The sequence below is a fragment of the Ochotona princeps genome, unplaced genomic scaffold (assembly GCF_030435755.1).
Source record: "Ochotona princeps isolate mOchPri1 unplaced genomic scaffold, mOchPri1.hap1 HAP1_SCAFFOLD_414, whole genome shotgun sequence".
Lineage (NCBI taxonomy): Eukaryota > Metazoa > Chordata > Mammalia > Lagomorpha > Ochotonidae > Ochotona > Ochotona princeps.
The window spans coordinates 78,941-95,683 of NW_026697061.1; the positions used below are offsets into that span (position 1 = coordinate 78,941).

Here is a 16,743-nt window from a genome sequence, read left to right on the forward strand (position 1 = left end):
AGGCGGAGTAGCAGCATCCCGCTGCCCGCAGGGACCGCCCTGGTCTGCTGACCCACGGTCTCCCCCTTGGCTGGGCTTCTGTGCACACAGCTCTCCATTCTGTAGGGTGTCACTTCTGTCCCCCCCCCATCCACCCAGGGCTTTCATGTGGTCCAGCCAGAGGCACCTGCCAGAGGTGGTACGCTCTGATCCTTCCATCCTCACATCTGTTTTCCCCACTACACCCCAGGACTGGTTGTTGTAGCAACCAGAGCCCTGGCCGCCCATGCTGCTCACGCTGTCCCTGCGATGCTAGTGCCCCCATGTCTTGCCTGCTGCCCCCTCGCTTCTCTTCCCTGGGGCAGCCTCTCGTCCCCCCAGCTGGTCCTACGCACCCAGGATCAGGCAGCTCCCCTGAGTCCATGTCTGTGTGGAGCTGACAGCCAGTAGGTGCCAGGCACCTGTCACATCAACTTGAAGGCATGTGACAGCACGCCTGTCACTGGTCTGTGTGTGACCCACCCTGGGGTCCTGCAGACACCTGCAGGGTGAGCCTGCTTTTGTGGTCGCCCCGCCCCCGGCCTGAATTCAGCTCTCAGTGAATGGGACTTGGGGGGACGGTGCTCCAGCATGATTCTGAGGTAACCCACACCCCTTTCAGCCGAGCAGGTGACCTGTGGCTACAGACAGCTGGGAGGCTCTCTGGCCTCAGGGGACACGTGGCCTGCTCCTGTGGCTGAGCAGGCAGCAGACAGAGAACCTGGCTGTTTTTCCCATCCAGACGGACCACCTGGAGGTGGCAGCAGGTGGCAGCAGGCAGGTCCCAGGGTGGCACCTCAGTGGAGAGAGACCAGACTGAGTGGTACCCTGCACAGCTCTGGGGTGGAGGGGCAGTGTGGGTGTTTGCAGTGGTGCCCCCTCCATTGGCCCTACTCATGACCATGTTCTGCCAGGTGGCCCGGGCAGGGGAGCCCGGGGAGGGGCGGCAGGGGTGCGTCCAGGAGCTGGCCAGCGTGCACTCTGGTGTGAGAGGTGGAGAGAGGATAGGGGTGTCAAGGTCGGTGTGCTGCCACAGCCCACCCTGCCCCCCAGGTTCTCCCTGCTTCTCCAGTGCAGATCCCAGCTCTAGCACAGCTCTAGCTCTGGCACAGCTGCCCACACCCAGGCCCTGAGCTTGGACAGGTTTGGGGAGAAGACAGCAGTCCCTGGCCAGGCCCTCCTCCTCTTCCTCCCTCCTCCCTCCTCCGCCCTGCCGCCTCCTCTCCCTGGGCCTCTTCCCCACGTGGCTCATTACAGCCCCAGTTGTTCAGGTCCCGACCTCAAGAGTCTTTCCTATTGACCCCTGACCAGCGATACTAATCTGTGTCAACAGGCCCCAGGGGTTAAAGAAACACAACCGGCTAGTGCCGCCTTAGCAGGTGCTTGGAGGGGGCGGGGTGGCTCCCGGAGCAGTGGCTGGCTGGCTGGCTGGCTGGGCCAGGCGGGAGGGAGTCCTCCGCTGCTGCCACCCCCTCGCCCCCGCTGCCACCAAGCCTGCCTCCCAGCTCCCCCTTCGCTGCTTGCTGGCTTCAGCCTTCCTCTGTAGAGCTCCCTGCTGCTGGCTGCTGCTGCCTGCTTCACTCCGCCACCACTTCCTCTGTTTCTCTGCTCTCTACTCTTACCTACAGGGTTGGGGACCAAATGCCACCTGGCATCCAGTAGTAGCTCCTGGCCACCCTCACGGCCCCTGAACAGCGGTCCTCACCCAACCGGAGTCCCCTGGAGGACTTGGTGCCGTAGGCAACCCCCCCACCCCACCCCAAGGATACTGATTCTCTGTCGCTTGACAACCCCACCCCCGCCACACACACACACACACACACACACACACACACACACACACACATCGCTAGCCTCAAGGGCTGGGGAGGGCTCAGATGAGAGCCATGCAGGTGGGCACCCTAGGAGCCCCACTGTACGTCTCTGGGAATCTGAGAGGGAGTATGCTGGCCCTGGCTTGGCTGGAGCCACTTGCGTGAAAGCGTGGCCTGCAGAGGGTGACAATTGCAAGGGTTCTCTGACAAGGCCCTTTCTTGGGGTACCAGAGAGCCGCTGCCCACACCTTCAACCTCGTCGCAGCTCAGGCTGCAACTTAGCCCCACTAGGCGTGGATGACACTGGCCATGCTTGCATCCTGCTCGAAGTGGGACTGCTCACAGCACCAAGCCAGCTTCTCTCCCTACTCAGGGCTGGCCTGGGCAGCCTTCGGCTCCTTCCCGGGCCCCACGGCCACAAGCCCCCACGCCACAGGGCGCTCTCACACTTGGGGGTCAGTCGTGGCTCGGAAGGAGCTGGCTCTGGGTTGTGTTGGCGGGGGTCCTTGCAAGGCCTGGAGTCCTGGTACATCTGATAGTGCTTTAGGGGAGGGCTTCCCCCCCATAGTTCCAGGAAACCCAGTTGGGCATCAGGCCGGCTTGGGGGTGCCCTTAGGTGCGCCCGCCTTCTCCAAGTTCTCTGCTCTGGTCTGACTTTGCTCTATCCCTCCCCCCTGCAGCTCTCCGTGCCGCCCCCCCCCCCCCGTTCCTTTTTCCTTTTGGCTGCAGCTCCCTGGCAGGGTTGTGGAGCAATAGACAAACTCTCCAAAAAAAATTTTTTTCTAAGTTTCCCAAACTTTTCCAGATGCCAAGAAGGGGCCATAGAAATCCTTCCATCGCATAGCAAGTCACAGGAGGGAGGCTGTTCCAAGGCCCTTTCGGTTCAAGGCAGAGAAGGACAGCTGGCCTGGGCCCTTGGATAGCCCACCCTGGGGTGGGGGTGGGGGGGTCCAAGAGTTGGCCTCCTCACTACCCCCGCCACCACTCCCAGCCAGCAGGGGTGGGAGCAGCGGGCCGAGAGGAGTGATCGTGGGGGCTTCTGGGAGCCTCTGGGACCCCCACCCCTCCACCACCAGCTGAGCTGAGACAGTGGGGAGCCTGAGTCTAAGAGCACCCCTCCCCTAGAGCCTGGAACCTAACAGGAGACCCTCACTGGGCTGCCTGCAATGTTGGGGCTGTGGGGCTGTGGGGGGTAGGGTGGGAGAGTAGTGGGTGGGAGGTGATGGTGTGTGTGGGGGGACATGAAGGAGATGTGAGAGTGTGTGTATAGTGGGGGGATCCAGGGGGGATCCTCCCTAGCAGCCCCCAGTCCCACCTCTGTGGCTGTCCATCCACTCCCTGGACACCTCCTAAAACAAAGGCCTCTTTGTGGTCCTGCCCACTGGCCCTTTGCCAGCTGAATTCTTTGCGTGTTTCCTGAGCTCAAATCCCAGCTCCGTGGTCAGCTCCTCCCCCACCCAGCCTGCGGCAGGCCTGACTCCTGGTGGCCCAGCACAGCCCCATTTCCTACCCTGCCTGGGCTCACCCACAGTTGCCAGGTCTCTTGTGGATGGATCCTGATTTGGCGCTTACCTGTAACACCGGAGGTGGTGGTGGTGATGGGTAACAACCGCCTGATGAAGCCGTTGGGTGTGTTAGACGCACCCAGGCGCTGCGTGCCTTGCATGAGGGGGCCACCAGGGACCAGTGTGGCTCCCACACTGGAGGTGATCTCATGCATCTGAGGGGTTCAGGGGTTCTTCAGAGCCTGGGGTGGGTCATTTCCTGTCAGTGTTGTGTGTCCCAGTAATGGGGCCGGGATGGGGCCTGGGCCCGGGGACCTGGTAGCTCTGGTCCACTTGCCTGTTACTCTGTTTCTTCTGCAACAACAGCCAATTGGGGTAAGGGGTGCTGCTCTCCCAGCTAGGGCCCCCCAGGAGGGGCGAGTTCAGACTTCCAGGGGAAGAAGATTCTAGAATGTCTGCCAGCAAATGCACACCCTTTAAGAGTCCCACAATCATAGAGGCATAAGTCCTCCTGAAGCCCCAGGTCACCCCTCTGCCTGCTCCATCACCTCCCCCAACATCCTCCCCACCTCCTTGTGAAAAAATGTTCATAATTTGGAAAGAAAAGGAGCTTTTTACAAGCTGGCGGCTCCGGGGGAACTTTCCATCAGTTCTTTCTGGCCTCGTGATGGGTGGGGCCCACTTTCCCTCCCCGCTACCCCACTCCTGCTGTCCTCCTAACGTCCCTTCCCAGCCCCAGTAGACACGCACCTCCTTTTGGGAGACCTCTGGCTGGGGGGTCGCGAGGTCCTGTCTCTGGAACCCCCTCAAGCCTGCCCCTCGCATCTCCCCAACCAGGATCGCCCCGTCCAGATTGTCACTTGCACTTCCAGCTTCCCAAACTCTGAACCCAGAGCAGGCCCTGCAGGCTGTCCTCCCTGGGGCCTGCTCCGCACTCTGCTTGCTTAGTGTGGGGGGGTTCCCCAGAGCCTCAGGACCTGGGGGTGGGACAGCAGCCTCTGGGGAGGGAGCGTGAGGTGCTGAGCTCACCACCTTGGCATCTACAGCACCCCCCCTCTGGTGCAAGGGCCGGCCACACTCCTGCCAGCGCCTCACTCCCTAATAGTTTTTTAAGTCCAACCACATGTGTCTGCGGAGGATCCGCCCCTCCCGGGGCCTGGATCCCCCTCTCCACCACCCTTTCCCTTGGCTGAGACCACCCTCCACTTGGAGAGCCTTGGGGCTGGGGGAGGGGGCTGTCTCCTGAGAGCCCCATCTGTTTGCCCCAGGCTCAGCTGAACTGGAATGAAGCGGGCTTGTGCTGCGGGGCTCAGAGGGCTCCTGCACAGTGTTGTTAGAGGTTAGCCCTGACCTTGGGCTAGGCTCCCCGGCCCCCCTGGCTTCTGCCCTGCACCCCCCCACACGGTCTTCTGGGACCCTCTCTCTGGGTGTGGAGTCCTGATTACACGCCTGCCTTGCTCCCTGGCTCAGTCAGCTGGGCTCTGAACCAGCGCCTGTCTTGGTGGTGCACCTGACCTCGCCTCCACCGGGGTGACCCCAGGATTGCCCCCTGGGCTCAGTACACTTGCAACTCCCCGTGCGTGTGAGTGGTCGTGGCGAGGCCTGTGGGGTGCTTTGCAAGGGTGGGGGAGCCAGAGCTGAGACCCAATGGGCAAGCTGACTTGGGGTCCTAATGAGAAAATTGCTCCCAGCCTAGTAGCCCTGCTCTGCGGCTGAAATTGCATCCAGCCCCAGCCAGCGTGCTGCCACTGCCACCACAGGCCCCGCCCTTTAGGAGGAGGTGGGGCAGGGGTGGAGCGAGCAAGCCGGACTTGTGCAGGACTCGGTACCCCCCACACACACACATACACCTTGGAGGGCTTCTTCTGCCTCGCGGGGAGTAGGGGTATGTGTGAGCTGCAGGGTTAGGCGCAGTTCAGAACCCACTGCTGGGTCCCTGGAAGACAGAGGAGCTGGAAGCATCGCCTTCCTTGCATTTGTACCCGGCTCTGCTGCACACTTGGAGCATCCACTGCATACAGAGGGGCTGGGGCAAGCTGGGCCCACCTGCTGGGCAGCGGGAACCTGAACTGGTATTCAGCATCACAGTCCCCCTGTATGCTTGCACCCTTTGCCTATCCAGAAGCCCTATACCCTAGCCAAGCGCCCCACTGAGGCAGAGTTTGGGGGCTGGGTGGCGTGATGGATCAGGGTTGTGCCTGCCTCCACAATAGGTCAGCCCAGGACCCACACCCCTACAGAGCTGGTATCCCTTAGTCTCCCCTTTCGTGTTGCTAGCTCACTCGAGCCTCTGAGCAGAACCAAGGACAGAATTTGTGCCGCCCACGGCATACACGAAAGACGCAGGGCCTCTGGTTAGTTAAGAATTTCAGGATGACAGTGACCAAGGCTGTGAAGCTGTCCCTGCCTAGCCCTGCGCCACCCCCAGTGGGCCGGGAAGCTGGCTCCCTGTGACGGAGACCTGGAGAAACTTCTGGCTGACCTGGGACCCTGTTCTCTGGTTAGCCTGACCCTCCAAGATGACCGGAGACCACCGTGCTGGGGGTACAGGCTCCTGGGGAGGACGCAAAAGGAGAGGGCACCATTTTGTTGTTGACGACAGGACGCTACTGGTTCACTTTCCAGTGCAGGAGGAGTCCGGGCATTCAACCTGAGTCTCCCACGTGGATCTCAGGCGCCCTGTCACTTAGCCATCACGTCCCTACTGCCTCCCTGGCTCAGCGAGAGCAGCAAGTTGCCACCGCCGACAATAGCTGAAGCAGAGCAAGCAACCCAGAAGGGGTCCTGTGTTAAGTCCTTGGCGGTCTTCTCTGAACCAATGCCACCCCTGAGCCGATCTTAAGTGCATAGAGAACCCCTGGGTACCCTGAGGTGGGTGCACAGGAGGCTAGGCGGGAGGGGACAGGTTCTGCTGTCTGTGTGGAGTTGGGGCAAGCAGAGTGCTCAGAGGGAGGGGAAAAAGGCAGGGACAAGGAAAGCACCCCATTGTCATCCCCAAATTACTGCCTGGGATGGCAGCGAAGGAGGCGGAAAGCCGACATTGTTTACTTAATTAAAAGTAAACAGCAATTTGCCGCTGCCAGCCTCCCATTAGCTGTGCGCAGAGCCCTCCACGCAAGCCGGAGATTGGCTTTTTGCTCCCACGGAGCCCCACAGCCAGCTCCTGCTGCCCCAGCCCCAGCTCCCGGGGGACCTGGGCCTTCCCCGCTGCTGCCCTCCAGGCTGAGAGGCAGGCCAACGAGAGAGATAGAGAAAAAAGAAATGCCCAGTGGTGTCTCAGAGCCTCGTGGATCAGCAGAAGAGAAGCTGGCATTGGGTGGGCACCGTGAATAACAAGACAGCCCCGGGGTGGCACTGTTGGGCCTGGCGGTGGTGAGCAAGGCAGCGCAAGCAGGGCAGGGGACTTTGGCCTCTGGAGTCAGATGCCACCGAGCTGGGCTGGGGTGAGGGGGGTGGACAGCAGGAAGGCATCCTATTCCCTCCCCCACCAAGGCCACCCCTCCCCCCTCAGCACTACCTGGGGGCCCCCCTCGGCTCTCTCTCCCCACCTGTGCCTTTTTCCCTTGTAGCAGCTTATAAATGTCCTTATTCCATCTTTTTGGCCCTGCTCCCAGAAGGGGGCTTTTCAGGGCTCCTGGAGCGCCGGGGACGGAGGTGAGCTCTGAGGCCTGAGCGGGGAGGGACATGTGCTCATCCACATTGAGGTGGCTTGAGCCTGGGCTGAGCTGAGGACACCCCCCCCCACACACACACATACAGCAGCCCCTTTTCCAGGCCCAGGGACCTGTCACTGTGCACCCCCCCAGCATCCCCCATACCAGGGATGGCTGCAGGCTCTGGAACATTCCAAGAGCTCAACAAGGACTGGAATTTAGGCCTGAAGGAGCAGAGGAGAGGAGAGGCCGGGCAAGGTGTACTACGCAGCTTGTCACCTGGGGCCCAGTATAGGTCTGTGTCCTTTTGGTGGAGGTGGGCAGGGTGCAGCTGGCACTATTGTGGGCCCAGTCCCGGGGTTCCACTGCCCCAGAGCCACTGGGCTCTGACTGGGCGCACCCCTGGGAGACCTAACCTCCTGCCATCCATCCTGCACTATGAGGACCCACTCGTTTGTGGCAGGCACACATGCACGCTCCCACGTCTGGCAGGTCCCAGGCCTCGGGGGTCTCACGTGCACGCGTACACAGAAAAATTGGAGCCGTCTGTCCGGCGCATAATTGAATTAAGGGCCTGGAGTTTGGCAGTACATCGCGTATCCGAGCTGCAGCTCCTCTGATAGGCTGCCTGCGATTCCAGCTGCTGCTCCTAGCTCCTCTCCTGGGGCCCTGCCCCCTTTTTCCAGCTCCAAGGCTGACCTGGGCCTGGGGGCGGGTGCCCCTGATACCTGCTCCCCCTCCCTCCCTCTCACCCCCTGGCTGACTAGCTACTGCTGGTAGCAGGCTGGGGTCCCCAGGGGGTCGGGGGGAGAAAGGCCCCCCTCTCCAGAAGACCTGGGACTGCCTGAGCCAGAGTTGGCCAGGCTTCCAGGCCAAAGCACAGACTATGAGACGATAGGGCTTGGTGGGGGGTGGGAGGTTGGGGTTCCCTACGGGTGGCAACAAGATGCCATCCCTCCCCCTTCTCCCTTAGGGCCCCGGGTATGGCACGGATGGCGGTGCCAGCCTCTGCCAGCCACCACCATCTGTTAGAAGCCCCCAACCCTTTATTCCTGGAGCCAGACAAGCAGTTCTGTCCTCCCGTCCTCGGGATCTGGAGGGGTGAGCTCAGGTCTGGTTGTCCTCTGAGGGCAGCCCCAGCTCAGAGCCCAGGGGAAGGGGGAGCAGCAGCAGGAACAGGGAGGGGTGTGCCAGCCTTGCCTGCCAGGGCACCAGCTGCCAGCACTACATGTCCTCTGACACCTACTGTGTGCAGGATCTACCCTTGTCCCTTCCCGCCTCCCCCCGCCCGCCATCCACAGCTTTGGAGAAACCTGGAAATTCTATGAATGGCTGGCAGTGTGGGCATTGTACCTACCAAGGCAGGTACCCGCAGGGGAACCTGGGGGAGGAGGGTGGAGGGTGGGAAAAGGGACTCAGCTACCCCCTTACCCTGGGGCAGAGAACTGGGGGGCCAGGAAAGCTGCCCAACCCTGTGAAACTCACTGCCCAGGGTCAGGGGAGTGGGGGGCGGGCCTCACCTCGGCTAACCTCGGGGCAGAACAAAGGGGCCTTTCTCCACACAGGCCGCAGGCCGGGGAGGGTGTGCCCGCCCGCCGGCTGCCGCTGCCCCTGCAGAGTGCAAGGGTTTTTTTTCTTCCCACCCCCCTTCCTGACTTTTCTTCATTTCTTTCTGGTTCCTAATCACTGCCTTTTAGCCTCAAGTTCTTTTGGCAGGAGGGAGAGGTAGAGGCGATCTTTCTTCTCCAGTATTTATCAAGTGCAGAAACAAAATTTGACAGCGTCCCCAGCGTGGGAAGAATATTTGTGGGGGTCTCCAGGACACGATGCCACACACTCCCCCACGCCTCGTGTGGAGGGGAGAGCTCCCTCCTAACGGGGTCTCTCTGAATTACAACCCACCCGCTCCGCGCCCCAGCTCTGCACCTGGCAGGCGCCCCACCTCTTGCTCTCTCCTCGCAAGCTGTTCCTAATCAAACCCAACGGGGAAGCTGAGCCCTCCCAGCACATCACGGGGTGTGCTTGGCAGGGGCTGCAACGGCACTCCGCTGCCTCGGGCAGCTCCTTGCCCGATGCCCAGCCCGGGGTCCAAGCCGCCAGGTCCTTGTCCTTTTTCGTGGTGGGTGTGCAGGGGTAACCCCAACCCCTTGGAGCTCCTGGGCCCGGCTGCCCGCGCGCCATGCCGCAGCCCTCCGAGGGCAGCTAGTGTTAACTCGCTGCGCCACCTAGCCGCGGCGCCGGAGAGTGCGCGCTGGCCGCTGGGCACTGGCCTCTGGCCACAGTCCGCTGGCCCCAGGCCGTCTCCCGCCCCAGCTCCTTTTGCTGGTCAGGACGTTAGGAATGGGGGAATCTGACACCTGCCAGGCAGGAGGATAGATATAATTCTGTCCATCGTGTCTGCAAATATTGGTCATCCTTATATATGCTGGGCACTTTACAGTGTGTGAAATATTCTCATCTTTTATGAAAATGTCTGAACTACCAGGTCACCTCTCACCAAGAGGTGGCAGAGACACACTGGGCTCCATTGGCAGAGGTCTACGAGGTCATGTCCAGGCCATGGTGGTTTTGTCTGGGCCCTCCAGGAGGCCATCTGTGTGACCCAGCCCTGCCCTGGCTCCCAGGGCTCCTGGTGGGAAATTTGAAGTCTAGGGTTCAAATTCCTCACGCCCCGTGTGGACAGACAGCTGTGGGTGGCGGCTGCCTCGGAGCCCGCCTTTGGAGAGAACGCTCCTGTCCCTTCCTCTGGGCGGTCCAGCACCCAGTTAGGAGGCCAGCGTGCCCGGGCCTGTGCCCCGATCCCTGTTGAGCTGGCAGGTTTAGCTGTGTGTGGGGCGTGGGTGTTGAGTGCTGGGCCTGTGACAAAGGCGTTTTCTCCTCACTGGGCAAGGTGCCAGCTAAGTGGGACTTCCCTCCGCCGGGTGGCTGGCCAGTGGATAAAAGGACGAGGCTCCGAGGTCTCTTCCTGGAGGTGACCCAGCCCCACAGAAACCTTTTTCCTCCCTGGAGATGACGACTCAGGGGGTGCTCTGGGGGTGGCCCAGCTGTGACCCTGGTAGGAGCAGGGTCTCCCTGAAGCAGTTGATTGTCCCTGGGGGGGGGTGGGGGAGGAAGCACCTTCCAGGTCAAGGGCAATTCCCTCAGGGCTGAGGGAGTTAGAGCACCTGGGGCTGGCAGGCAGGTGGCTTCTGCCTTACTCATGCAGGTGGGAGAGTCAGTGGGCTTCCTGGGCAGCGAGAGGCAGGGGCGAATGGAAACAGGTGAAGCTACAAGCGTGGCGACCGATGCTCCCGGCCAACCCTGTCCCGTCTTCACCTCTTGCCGAGGGCTGGGAGGCAGTAACCTGCTCTGAGGGGGGAGCCTCTTCCCGCCCCCCGTTTCATCTAGTCGAATGTTCCTTCCTCCTCCCTTCCCCACAAGCAGAGGGGAAGCTATGCGGGGCTCTGCTGGGCCGCCCAGGCCGTAACGCAAGCAAAGCTTTTCCAACCTTTTTTTTATTTTTAAGGAATGTTTTTCCCCCTGCCCAGTTTCTGTCCCCCCAAAAGAGAACTCCACTCCTGTGCCTTGCCGGCCCCTCTGCTCCCCTTCCTGTCTGCCCGATTCAGAGCTGTCTGTATTTGAACCACTTTGCTGTGGCCCGCAACCCCCTCCTTTGGCATGCCTCGTCTCCTTTTTGTCTATCACCCCTACTCCTTCCTTCCCCCAAACTCCTGCGTGTCCCAGGCATGCCCCCCAAGTGGCGTGGCCCCCACAGCCCCTTGTCCACCCCATCTCATACCAGGTTGGGATGGGAGCCTGGAGGAGGACTCATTAGACCAAGGGCAAGTGTATTTGGGGGCTGGGGGGTTGGGTGATGCACAGCTTTGGGAGGTGGGGATGCTATTAATAGCAGCGAAAGCAGCTGGGGGTTGGGGACGGATGTCTGGCCTGCCTGGCTGGCCTGGGCAGCTCCGCGGGCCAGAAAGGGCAGTGCTGGAAATAGAGGGAGTGGGGGTGGGGGCACCAGGAACTGAGAGGTGTCCTGTGTTGTCAGCTTGTCATCAGATTGGGGCAGGAGACAGAAGCTTCAGGAGCTGGGGCTGTGGGGAGTTGCCTGGGCCCCCCACCATCATACAACTCCTGACCCCGTTGGCTGTAGCTGCCAGCCAAGGCGCGACCCCCACCAGTGCTGCCAGGTGAAATGCCCTGCTGTAGTGGACCAGCACCTGTGTGCCTGGCATCTGCCGCAGTCCACTCCCAGGGCTGGCCTGGGCCCCTCGGGGTCCTGGGGCATAGATGCTGTCTCTCCTGTTTTTATCCCCACTCACACTCCGCTGGCCATTGCACACCCAGGCCCTAACTCCCTGTCTACTCTGTGGACCCCGAGGGTCCACCTCGGGCAAGACCCCACATTCTGCAACCACAGATGGAGAGCGCACTCCTGCCGCTAGGAAGCTGGGGAACCTCGGCCTCACTGGTGTGGGTAGGGGTATGAAGCTCACCTAGGATGGGGGATGCTGTGAGGCCCACGCCCAGCCCCAGCCTGGCCCTGATCGAGCATTCTGCATGCATTTCCAGTCTCTTCCTGCCCCTGGGATGCCGACAAGTAGTGTACTGTTCATCCGCAGGTGGTCACTGGGCCAGTGGGTTCTGAGGCACGGACATGTCAGGGTGCAGAGACCCGGGCATTGTCACTGTTGGCCACCCCCTCCTCTTTCCACCTCCTGTTTGCTTTGGAATCTCTGCAGCCCTAAGAGACACAGAGCAGGGGAGGGACCGAGGGGGGCACCCCTCCACCTCCCTGGGGCCCTGCCCCTCCTTCAGCACTGGCATGGGGTCACCTCTGGTTCCTGTCTGCTGGGCTCTGCTGGCGATTCCTAACTATAGACACCCCTGAGGCACCTGGGACAGCCCCCAGGTCCTGCTGCTAGGCCTGCACAGCTCCCAGCCTTGGGTAGGTCAGCAGGAGCCCAGAGGCCCAATGGCATAGTCTGGCACTGCTGTGGCCGGGGTCTCACCTGTGAACTGCCAGGGCAGGCTGGGAACAGACAATGGGGCCTTGCCCTCCCTCCGTCCACATGTACCAGGGACATGGCGCTCCTCTCTCCTGTTCCTGGCGGCTTCTGGTCACTCCCTGGGGAAATGGGACTGTGTGCTCAGGTCCTGCCCGCCTTCCGGCTTCTGCTGCTGCTGCTCTGGGCCCAGTTTCTATCTTCAGCCATCCTCCCTGGGTTTCAAGCAGGTGGTGGGTCACACGTGCCTGGGAGAGCTCCCTGCAGGGCCCGGCTGTGATGGGTTCAGGCACACACGCCCGTCCGTGTGTGAGGAAGGTAACCGGTGCCTGGGGACTGGACGGCATGGGCTGGGGGGGTTCCATCTACCTCCATTGCAGGGTGGGGGTGGTCTTCTCCATCCGGACACTGTCTGGGACTGAAGCTTTTAAGAAGAGACCTATACCTGGTCTTCCGCCCTCCTGGGTGCCGGGGCATCCCAAAGTGGCTGTGTAGCTCTAGTAGAGTTGCACATGGAAGATGAACTGTCACATCCCAGTGCTGGCCCTGGCTGGGTGGCGTCCCCATGACCTAATCACTGGGTCCCCTCTCTCATTGTCTGCCCTTGAGCTCGGGCCCCAGACGCCATCCGTTCCTCTTCCCCTACCGCTCAGCCCCTCTGCCAGCACTCCCTTCTCGGAGCAGGTGTCTCAAGTCCCAGCTTGCAGACTCTGGAAGGCAGGACACATGTCTTCTGGCCCATCCCACCTCCCACCCACAGCTTCAGGGCTGTGCTGTCGGGCCAGCCTCTAGCTTCCAGGCCATGCCAGTGTCGAGGGATGACAGAGGAAGGAACAAGCCTCAGGAGGTGCCCAGGGTGAGGCTGGCGGCGGCCCTGGGGCGTGGAGGGATTTACAAAGCAAGGGCCCGGAAGCCCCTGGGCCTGGGCCCAGCCCCGCCTTCCTCTGCCCTCTATATGCCCCGTGTTCCCAAGGACAGCCTCCGTCCCCCCGAGTGCCCTGCTTGCTCAGGCAAGGCGAGCCCCTCTATGAGCCCCCGTCCGTCCGTCCGTCCGTCTGCCGCTCCCCCTTTTCGGGGTGTCTCGGATTCGCAGACTTGGGTTTCAGGAGGCAACAATGGCTGTATTCTCCAGCTCTGATTGCCACAGGCCCAGCCTGTGGTTCCCTTCGAGATAGAGTTTCCTGTGCCTTGGCCGCTCCGGAATCCCAGCGGAGGGGGGCCGGTACTGGGGAGGGCCAGAGTGTCCCCTCCCAGGAGAAGACGCTGTGACTGCCACAGGCGCCCACACCTGTCTGTGGGGCTCTTGCCAACCGCCACTGCCCCTCAAGCCAGTCAGTTAAAGCCTGCAGTTAGAGGGGCTCCTCTCTGGGGGCCGCGGAGGTCCCCCCTCTCCTCCTTCTCTTCCTCCTCCTCCTCCTCGCTTCGCCTTCTCCTAGAAGGCCTGGTGACACTCCCAAGTGCTCCCAGGGCCAGGCGCCTCGCACAGCCCCCAGAGTGGGCAAAGTCGGAGGGGTTGCCCAGCTGCAGACCCTTGGCAGAGCAAGTTTATTGCGAGTGGGAGCCCGGGCAGTGTTGGCTGCAAGGAACAGACATTCCTCCCTTACCTAGTGGGAGCCATAAATTTCCCCACCTGTAACTGGGGGGGAGGAATACACACACACGCACGCACATATACATACATACACTCAAGTGTGCGCTTCACCCAGGTTTGGGTATCGTGCCAGGGGCTCGTCCTGGCAGCAGAGCGTGCCCTCCAGGATCAGAAGAGGCCGTGTCCCACACACTCATGCACGCAAACAAAGTGAGGGAGAAAAGATGGGCCAGCAGGAGCGAGGGCAGGACCGAGAGAGGGCAGCCGAGCTGCTGGAGCCAGACTCAGGGCTCTGTGCTGGGCATGGCCCAGAACCCCAGCCGAGCCAAGTCCCATGGCAAAGGCCGAGCCACAGTCCAGGTTTGCCACCTGTAGGAATCTACCCCACGGCCCGGACGCCCATGCCCAGGAGGAGTGGGTAGCTCCAGGATCCCTGGGGCCATAGGCACCACCGGCCAGACCCCAAAGCACCTAGAATGAGCCTTTCCTTCCCTGCCAACCTGGCCCAAGGAAGGACTTAGACATAAGCCCATCCAGGGCAGCCATAGGGCATGATGACTGCGCCACATGGAGACACTGTCCGGCCTCAGCTTGAGGTGACGCCACTCCCCCCTTAGTCCAGTCACCATTCACTCCAGGAACCCAGCAAAGGGGGGAGGGGATGGCAGCCTCCGGAGAGAGGTGCCAGGTAGGGGCTGCAGTTGCTTTGCCAGTTTCCATCAGGGTGGCTCTGAGCCGAGGCGGGTGCGGTTAGAGCCTCCACATCTCTGGCCATTACGCTGCAGAGAGAGGCTGCCAGGAGACGTGGCCCCAGCGGGGAGACAGGCTAGCAGGGAGACAGCCTCAGGGTGCGGGCAGGCAGCAAAAGGATAAGACACAGCCCCGCACCTGCCTGCCTGTGGCAGCCAGCGCCATCCCTGCCCCTCCACTGGCCTGCAGGCCACCAGCTGGCCCATTGTCCCCAGTGAGCGCGTACACACACACACACACACACACACGCACTGGAGCAGCTCCTTCATGCACACCGCGGCACAGCCTGCCAAGGGGGCTGGCCACACCGGGCCTTGAGGCAAGGAGGGCAGAAGGGGGTGGCCGAGAGCCGAAGCGCACAGGCCAAGCAGAGGCCCAGCCGGGTCCAGGAGGCTGCCCTCCACCTGCAGCTGGAGCAGGGAGCCCCCCACCCCATGTGCTGCCGCCGGTCCCCTCCCGTGCTGTTGGCAGTGGGCAGCGCAGGGCCTGTGAGCAGGAGATAAAGAGTTCAGGCAGAGGGGTTTTTCTCACTAACTGTGGATTTGTGTGTTTGTTCAGCTGGTGGCTGTGATAAGCCCCACTTTGCCAGATAAAAGCCAGGCAGTCACGAGGCGGGGCCTGCCGGGGTTGGGTTTCTCCCGCTGTCCCGATCCTGATCTCTGGGTGAGCCTGAGCCCCCCAGGGGGTCAAGGAGCACCCATAGAGGACCCAGCGCCTCTGCCCCCCCCACCCCAGTGGTGGCAACCCCAGAGTGTGGGCACACTGTCGCACTGCTGACCATGCCTCTGTGTGGGCAGGACATGTCCGCAGCCTCCCCCGAGGGCCTGGGTCGCGGTGGCCTGCGTGGTCCCTGCGGCCTCCAGCTTAGAACCACCAGCCTCCTTCCCAGTATGTCCACAGTCACCAGGTCCATACGGTCCCAAGGTGCCGCCTGCCCGCAGTCTGCTGGGGCAGGGGACCCACTGTCGCTGAGCTAGCCAGCTGAGATCCAGGTCCAGCCGCCTTGTCACAGAGCCGGGGTGTCCCCAGGCCCAAGGCCTCGGCCCTCCTAGGGCCTTGCTCTACCAGCAGTGTGCCGGGGACTACGGGAGATCATGCCGGCCACAGGGCTGTCCTCTGCTTCCCCACCCCTTGCCCCACGCTCCGACCCCAGCCTGGGTCCAGATTTGCAGTGTGTCTGCCTTTTGTCCTGGTGCTAAGCTGAGCACGGCGGGGGCCGCGGGTCGAGGGGGGGAGGACAGCTTTGTGGGACTGCTGGCTGCGGCCGCCAGCCATAAAATGGCTGCCAAGGTCTAAAATGGCTGCCAGCAGCGCCAGGAGCAGCGCCTGGAGGCGCGTGGCAGCGGGCCTGGCCTGCGGGAGACGCCCTCAGCTGCTCGCTCCTCTGCACCGCGCGTGCGGGGCGGCCGGCACTGTCCTTTCGGAGTGGTGGCCTGGGTGAGAAGGGGTCCTGTCCGTTGCGCCCCCCCACCCCGGAGGAGCCCCATTTGTCTCCTCTGCTTTGGCCACTGGCATATCTCCATGCCTGGCACCTTTATGGTCCTAGGCATGTGCACCTGGCTTGACTCATACACACACACACACACACACACACACACACACACACACACACACACACTGAGCCCCCGTTCGTGGCCTTTCACAGTGGCCAGACCTCCTGCCCGCTCTCCCCAATCCCCAGCTGGCCAGGTGTGGAGAGCATGGTGGAGACTAATGCCGTCTGTAGCAGAAACTCCCACCTCCTGGGCAGCAGGACCAGGGCCAAGTCCCTGGAGACACACCAACAGGAGCTCAAATCAAACCCCGGGGGCTAGGGATGGACTGAGGCAGTATAGTGACAAGTTAGGACTGGAGAGGCCACTGTCCCAAGGTGCGCGCACACACACACACACACACACACCTGTCCCAAGGTACAGATACGCCATTCCTGAGGGTACACACACACTCACACCCGGAATCGGGATCTCCCTCAACAACACATTCTGCTTGGTCTGTTTTCTTGATTTGCTACAACTCCCTTCATTCTGTTTCTCTCACATTTATGTCATGAACGCGCCAGAGGACAGGAGAGCAAGACCCGGAACCTTTGCCTCGTGTGCCTGCCGCTCTGGGGGGCAGATCACAGCCACAGGGCCGGTACTGCCAACCTCAGACATGGCGGGCCCTCGGCTGAGCCCCTGGGTGGTGGGCAAGACCCAGGAGGCAGGGCCAGCCTGGCCAGCTAGCACTCAGGCGCCCAGGTTTTCAGAAGTCATCCCCAAAGTTGTTCCCCTACACCCCTGCGAGCAGCTGAGTCTTTACCGAGTGCAACCTTCTTCCTGCTCCACTGCCTGTCCCGGCCTCCTCCGCCTGCCCCCTCCCTACACCCGCCACCTTCTCGCCAGCTGTCGTGCCCAGGCAGGCATTCTGGAGGTCTCTGTG

The 16,743-nt window shown here is 62.0% G+C and overlaps 1 protein-coding gene across 4 annotated transcripts in view; it reads left to right on the plus strand.

Moving 5' to 3' along the window:
* The window catches only part of LOC101517851 (nuclear factor 1 X-type), a 79,773-nt gene that overhangs the window by 46,498 nt on the left and 16,532 nt on the right, over nucleotides 1-16,743 (plus strand). The gene's annotated exons all lie outside the window — the stretch shown is intronic.